This window comes from Empidonax traillii, unplaced genomic scaffold (genome assembly GCF_003031625.1).
Source record: "Empidonax traillii isolate 1590-97213 ecotype Southwest subspecies unplaced genomic scaffold, ASM303162v1 scaffold550:size796879, whole genome shotgun sequence".
NCBI classification, from domain to species: Eukaryota; Metazoa; Chordata; class Aves; order Passeriformes; family Tyrannidae; genus Empidonax; species Empidonax traillii.
The window spans coordinates 755,954-763,622 of record NW_020955743.1 but is presented as its reverse complement, the minus strand read 5'-3'; positions in this window follow the sequence as shown (position 1 = coordinate 763,622).

Here is a 7,669-nt window from a genome sequence, read left to right as displayed (position 1 = left end):
AGCATAGAAAGTTACAAAATCATTAGCAGTCTGAACAATCTATTTCTTTTGTTGATTTAACTTCAGTTCCTTTCTTCTCTGGGTCAGTAGTCCTGGATAGTAGGAAAAAAAGTTAAACTGGAAGAGAAACAAACATTTTTAGTTTGAGGCTAGCTACTTGCTTTCTTGTAGCTGAACTTAATGCTAGCACATAGATAAGCCACCAAGATGCAATGTTGGAATGTTTTGAAGGCAGAAGTCAGTTAATTTGCACAAGAAATTATAAAAACATGTATATTTTCTATTGTGATGAGTTTCTGAGTCAGAGATGGAATATGCAGCGGAAGAATACTCATCCCTGCTGTCCCACGTGGCTCCCTCCTTAACCACAATCTCTTGCTCAGCCTCCTATTAGTGGGCATTTGTCAGTTTTTATAATTTTCCATAGTCTGAAATGGAAACTGTAGTAGCAGATAGCATTTTCTAAGCCTAGAATGACTAGAATTCTCCAAGGAATCCCTGTATGCCTGACTTTTTCCTACTTTGTGTGCATCACAGAAGTCTGACTGAAATTTCATACTCCACACACTGACTTGTACTGTGGATTTCATTTGCCATTTACGATGAGCAGCTTGCATTGTGTTTAAAATGGTTATAACAGGCAATGCTCTTATTAAGGGTTACTGATCCTGTCTCTGTGAATATTGATATAATGGATGGTGGTGCCAGCTAGAGCTGATTATTTCCTGCTCTTCAGCACTGCTGTCTCCGTGGAAGTTGAAGCTGCAGACTTCCTTAATTAATCTTGCCAGTCCAGAAACTGAAAACAGTAAGGGCTGAGTATAGTGGAGCCTTCTGCAATAGTCAGCCCTTCTTTCTTTTAAATACACAGCTTGGATGTAATCTAGCAAGGGTAATCTTTCAGGGAGAACTGTGGGCATTTTAAATATACCCTGGAATACTTGTGCAGTACACTTCTCCCAGAAAGTGAATGAATTATTGTGTAAAATGCTTCTGAAAAGCCTGCCTTAAACCTGTATGCAGGCAATACATAAAAGCCTTAACCTCTCTTCATATGTTGAATGTAGTTCAGGAACTGCTGCTAATAAGGTTTTATCCCAGTGAAAAACCTGAAGATTACTTATTATAGACAAGGATGAGACAGAACTATTAGCCTAGGCTAGTAATAGAATAAAACATAATCCTTGAATTGCATGTTTCCCAAGAAGGTTTCAAAGTGCTTTGTAAAGTGGTTAAAACATATTTCCCACGTACATGAGGGCAGTATCAAAGAGTTCAATGACATGATGCATGATACAGAGAACATCAGAGGTGGTGGGGGAAAACGTTAATTATCACTTCTACACCTACAAATTCTGGGTTTCACTTAGTCTGAAAATACATATATTCAGCTTTTGTTCTTTATTTTAAGAAAATGAGATCTGTGAGTCAGAAGGGTTCCAGATTTTGCTGGCCCATCAAAACCTGTATGTCCTAAAGAAAGGATTTTCATTTTGGTCACTTGTTCTCTCCATACAATGATTGGATAATAAAATAGGAAATTAAATAAACACTACTGCAGTACATTTTTCTTTCAGAGAATAATATAGGCCTTGCTTAAAATAATGTAAGAAACATATTTGTAGCTGAAGATGTATGTCACAGCATTTCCAAGAAGTAGTCTGCTGAAACTTTTTTGTTTTTAGTGAGTAAGCATGAATACATCCAAATGAAGGCTTTCTCTGGTATCACATCAGACTTGCTTGCATTTAAATTAGTGGGTCAGCAAGAAAGGACAGTGGAACCTTTTATTAGCAGCTGACTTCTCCCGAGTCTCATTTTACATTCTTGGTTCTAGTGCTATTCAACTGAAAGGAGATCCTGTAAAAAAAGATGGAGGTGAATAACAGGCAACAGAGAAAAGGCAGGTGCCAGACATCAGTTTCCACTGTGTTCTTCAAAAATATCTGTATCCTCAGTGATATTATAAAGAACCATAATGCAGCATGTGTCCTTGTGAAACAGGCAGTCTTTTGTATTCTCTGGTAAGAGCTTCTCGTGAGAGAAGTCTAGGATACAGAGTTGAGCATTTTTTTTAAAGCTGTCTTAGATGAAGAGGCTGCCTATCAAGTAAGAAACAAAGGTAAATATTCATTTAAATTATATTTCACCTGCTGAAATCTTTATGGTGGTGCTGTTCTCTAAGGAAGTTTATATTCTGCCTACAGTCACTATGCGATGTACCAGGAAATCTCAAGAGTGAATTTGATAACACTCATTTCTAATAGGAACTCCTCCTATGTTGGACAGCCTGTTGCTCATTCCTCGTCTTTGATGATGGTCCCCTTTGAAAAGCTGCAGAATGTCTTAATTTCTCTTGAATTTTGGTTTTGAGGGTTAATTAGTATACAAATGGCAAAAGACACCATGTGACCTCTGCAGAGAATATATAGCCTGTTATCACACACATCAAGAAGTACATCTCTCCCTTGCTTTCTTAAGCTGTAGCTCTTTCCAGCAGCTCTAGCTGGACATACGTGCAGATGATTTTGTTCTGGTAACACAGAGAAGGTAGGTGGTCATTAGTACGTGATGTATTACAGAGCACATATAGGCTAACAGGGATACATTCCCTATGGAATGCTAAGTAATGAATATGGCTGATACCTTTTTAATGAGAAAGTTGAATAATAGAAAGGATCTGGTGTTAAAGCTGTGTTTTCTTTGGGATACAATATAAATGAGCTGCTTGAGGAGCAGATGACATGACTAATTAATCCCCAGTGTAACTTTACTGGACTCAGTTGATTTGCATGAGATTAATTTTGTTAATTCTTTCGGGGGAGGAAAAAAGTTAAGAATTACATAGGAGGGAACGTGTGCACTTATTACCTTATATGTGAAACTTTGACATCAGATTTAGTGGCTCACTAAGTGCTTTAGTTTAATTTGGGTACTTAAAGGAAAATAGAATTTAGTGCCATGAATTGCAAATATTAATGGCTTTTTTTCCCAAAGTTGTATTATTAATGACTTATTCAAGTTGTGTAAAATAAGAAGGAAAACATTCCCTTCCTTCAGTTTCAAGAGCTTTTTGCTTAGAACTTTTAGGTTGAGTGGCTAATGTTCTTCCAGATGGGTATGATTTTTTTGTTTTCTTCTGTACGGAGTCAGAGGGTTATTGAAACCAACTCAGAAGTTGTTTAACCCCTTATTAGGAAGAGTCCCTGAGAGCAATAGATGAGAACTGTGCTGAGATCTTTAATTAGGCATGCTGTGTAACAGAGGTAGGATTCAGTGAGAGAGGACTGGCACAATTTGAATTAGTCTTATTTCAAAAACTTCCATGGAATATTTAAAATGAGACATTTAAAGTTATTAGAAAATAAGAAAAAAGAGAGAAATTGCAATCATTAAAACCCCCTTCATCACAAGGCAGAGTGCACATCTTGGAAGCATTAATAGTTCAAACTTTGATACCAGCCTTTTGAGTGAGGTTTGCAAGACTTTCTAGCAATGACATAAAGTGTGAATTTTATATTTGCTGAGTACCACATGAATAACCCACTGATTTCAGTGAGGAAGCTTTACCCAGATGGGTTTAATGACATCTTGGCAGGAGATACATTTTTTGTTCTCCCTGCAGTGAATTCACTATAGCCCAAGCACTTCCTCCTGCTGGTGCCACAAGTATTCATTAAATCTCAGTTTCTTTATCACAAGAAACATTCAAATGCTGTATTATCTGTGTTATGATATAAACTTCACTATAGTAAATTTCTGGGCAGTTGAGATGTAAAAAATAGACATCCCAGCAGGGAAGAGCAGTAGAGGAATCATAGCAGGAATGCTGTAGTGCAGATGAGTTTTTACTTGTTTTCTAACATTTTATAATTAACCATATCAGGAGAAATGGTTGTACTAGTTTACAGATCTGGTATTGCCTAAGAAAATCTATGTACAGAGCACCATCTAGTGCAGGATATCACTAACATAAAAGCCTTTCAGCTCATATGTCACTTGTCTGGGTTTAGCTAATTTAATATGAACTACCATGTTGCATAAAGTACCAGCCCAGGAGCTCCCATGGCAATATAATTTTGCAATTACATGACAGACCATCAATTGAAAATTATTTGTGATCTTTTGAAAGGACAACAAAACTGGATGCACTGAAATTCAGGTAATCATTTATGAGAGCCATATACCTTTAAGAGGAATCTGCTTATCTTCCTGCCCACACTGTTGGTGATACAATAATTAAATAATTCAATCCAATCTGTTTATAAACTAGGTTGGACTCTGATTCTCACAATAGATTTATGGACCCAACAGCCATTTTAGGTGCCTTAAGACCACAATTTAGCTCCTTGGAGCCTTTGCTCACCATCTGCAGAACCCAAGAGCTACCCAGGTTCCCTAAGCCAGGCAGCCACAGGCATGCAAGGCACAACTAACAGGTCTTTAATCTGACTGTCATTAAGACAGGAAGAAAAAAAGAAAGAAGCTCAGATTCTGTAGGAGAGACGGGTAAAAGGAACTTATACACAGATATTTATAACTTGCTGAGGAAGGACAAAAGTGAGCTACAAGGGGACTTATTGGTTTGTTTCAAAGGCCATATTTTGGTTCTTTTGGTTCTTTGGCAAACCAATATATCAATTTGGCCCCAAGGTTTTTTATTCAGTGTTTGTATACCAACGTTATGTTTCTGAGGCAATCTATTTAGCACTAGGATTAAGAGGAAGTGTCTTAGTTAACTGAAGATGCAATGGTAAACTGGGTTTCATCCTGCACTAAACAAAGATGAAGATGGCCCTCAGATACTTGGAAAAGAAGATTTTTGGATGAACTCTTTGTATTTGACAAAAAGTAATTAAGCATCAAAAAGCCACTATCACTGTAAAGTTTTATTCTTTTTGAAGAAGCACTCTAACTAACAAAATTTATAACTTCTCTCTCTGCACCTACTTTGCATATGGATTTTAGCTGAATGTTTGAAACCTTACTGATTTCCCAGTTCTCAGACCTGCTCTGGGCAAACAGCAAGCATATGCTCATATTAATTTCAAAGTACCTCCTGATTTTGAATAGCTTCATTTTTGCTTTCTAAGTTGACCACTTAATAGACAAATAAATTTAAAAAAAAGACAAATAAGTGGAAATTTTTCAAAATTTAGATACAGAATACTTCCCTGAATACTCTTTTCTGCTCTTTCTACCTCTGTTGCAACTGCCAAAGAGAACCTACTACTGAAGGAAAAGCTGCATTTTCATTCTTTTGAGCTAATGAGGAGTGAACTAAAGAAACATGACAGGAATGTTCACAGAGACCTGGCAAGCTGTGGTTCAAATGCCCTTTCTGGGTAACCATTTCACTAATAGCAAGGAGAAGTAGCTTTGACAGAACAAAATGTTATACCTACAAAAGAGGTTCAGGAATTGGTGTCATGAATAACAGTTTTGGGAATGGTAGGGAGGGGTAGACTCTAGCTAGACAGTGGAGCTGAAAAGTCTGCACTGGAAAACTGTAGGCCAAACTGCAGTACCTCAGCTCTGTCAATGTGTTCTAGATATTCTAGGGGGGGAAAATGCTGTAGCTTATTAACTTTATTATTGCTAATTTAATTCACCTAGGATTGTGGTTTCCCTTCTTTTAATCTCCAATATCGTAGTTTATCAAATGTGTTTATCAAATGCAAGAAAACAGAAATAGAAATATAAGAGTATTTCCCTTGAACAAATATTACAAAAAAAAAAATGTTTCTGATTACACGGTGCTGGTAGCTATCATTATGTTCTTTATTAAATCATGACTGGTAAAACATTTTCCTTGTTATCTTGTTCTTCTGTTGGGTTATATGATTTGTATCAAATAGAGTGTATTAATTGTCAGCTATTTGGGAGTTATGTTGTTCTATCTAACACCTGAACAAATAAACTGGCCTTTGTTATGCTGTCTTGTAAGAATGAAGACTACTTTAGAACATGTTTGTACCTGTTGAGGAAATAAATTAATATGAACAGGCAAGCCTGGCAGAGAAAGAAATTCTCTTCCAAGCTTGTGTCTTGTCTGGTAGCTATTAAAACTTCCCTTTTGAAAATCAGTGGTTTGTTTATTTAAGAATAATTATATGACCATTTTGAATTACAACACCTTCACAGGCTTTTCATGTGGCCAGAAAGATTTACTGCACAAAGGAAGGCCATAGAAAGATGGTGGAAATTAGCTACAATATTTGCATGTTGCTAACAGTATGCTAGATGCTTCCTTGTTCTGAAGAACATCCAGTCCAAATAAACATACAAATGCATTATAAAATGTACAAAGAAAGATTTGATTCTCCTTCATTTTACGATTTCCAATATAGAAAGGTAGTGAAATTTTACATGATCAGAATATGTCAAAAGCACCCTAACTCAGCTGAAAGATTTCATTAGAGTTCTCATAAATAAAGAGGATGGATTTACTCTAGACTACATAAAAATTACTGTAAATTTATGAGCGCAATCTTTACACGTTGAGAGTCTTTTTTTGTGTGTGCTAGAGATCCAGCTTTGGTGTACCTGAATCCTCCATGTCTTTTATTTATAAGGAATATGATCTGCCTTGATGCTCTCCAGGTTCATGAGTTATTATTTCCATTTTCTTGTGAAAAACTAAAGGTGGTTTTTTTACAATTTCTACATAATGGTATTCTGTTTTTTCCAAATAATTAAATGTTTTTCAGAGTAGCAAAAGAATTTGAAAATCATTATGGGAGATTCTGTACTTACAATATCTTTTTTATGTACTCCAAAATTCCATTACATTATTAATAACTCATACCTACATACATACTCATAGTTACATAGGAAACAATTTTAAGTTCTATAATAAAATTTTATAAAAATACCAGATTTTTTTTTTTAATGTTGAATCTCTCTCTCCCTTTCTCTTACCAGACACACATGCACGTAGGGTGGTATGCCTTCCTGTCACATACAGGATTTAATTTGGTGTAACCAACTAAACAAAGTTCAAAATGAGCAGTTGTAGAGCTGTTCATTGATTCTGTCATGCAGGGGTGGAGGGATGCACTAAAGGCTAGAAATCTCTAGCACAGTATCTATTGATACATAAAAAGACTGAATTATCTAGAATACCTGCTACTAACACCAAAGGCAGAGACCTCAAAAACTCTATGCTGCCAAATTTTATCAGCATAGTTTTTACATTATAACATGCTTTTTAGCTGCCTGAATGCTCTTTTTTTTGCTACTTAATTCCCTTTTTTGTTGTTGTTTTTGGGGTTTGTTTGTTTGTTTTGTTAAGTGAGATTTTTTTCATACCAACCTCTCTTTTTTTTTTCCCTCCAGTTGTTCTAAACATCCTTATTCCATGCAAATCTTTCAAGGATTCTTTACAAACTTTTGGTTTGGGAGGATGAAAATGGAAGGAAAAATGGCTATGCAGAGAGTTACAATTCAGCTGACGTGTATTCTCATCAGTGTAGTTATAAACTCACTGACATATTGCCAAAAGTTAGTTTCAATTATGTTAAGCGTGACTGAAGGTGTCTGCCACATTCAAAAACTGTATTTGGACAGAGGGGGATAGAGTGGCAGTACAACTACAAAACCAAAATTATTTTAAGAAAGCAAGCTTAGATCCTTGGTTCTGCGCAGCAGAATTGGATTACATTTCATC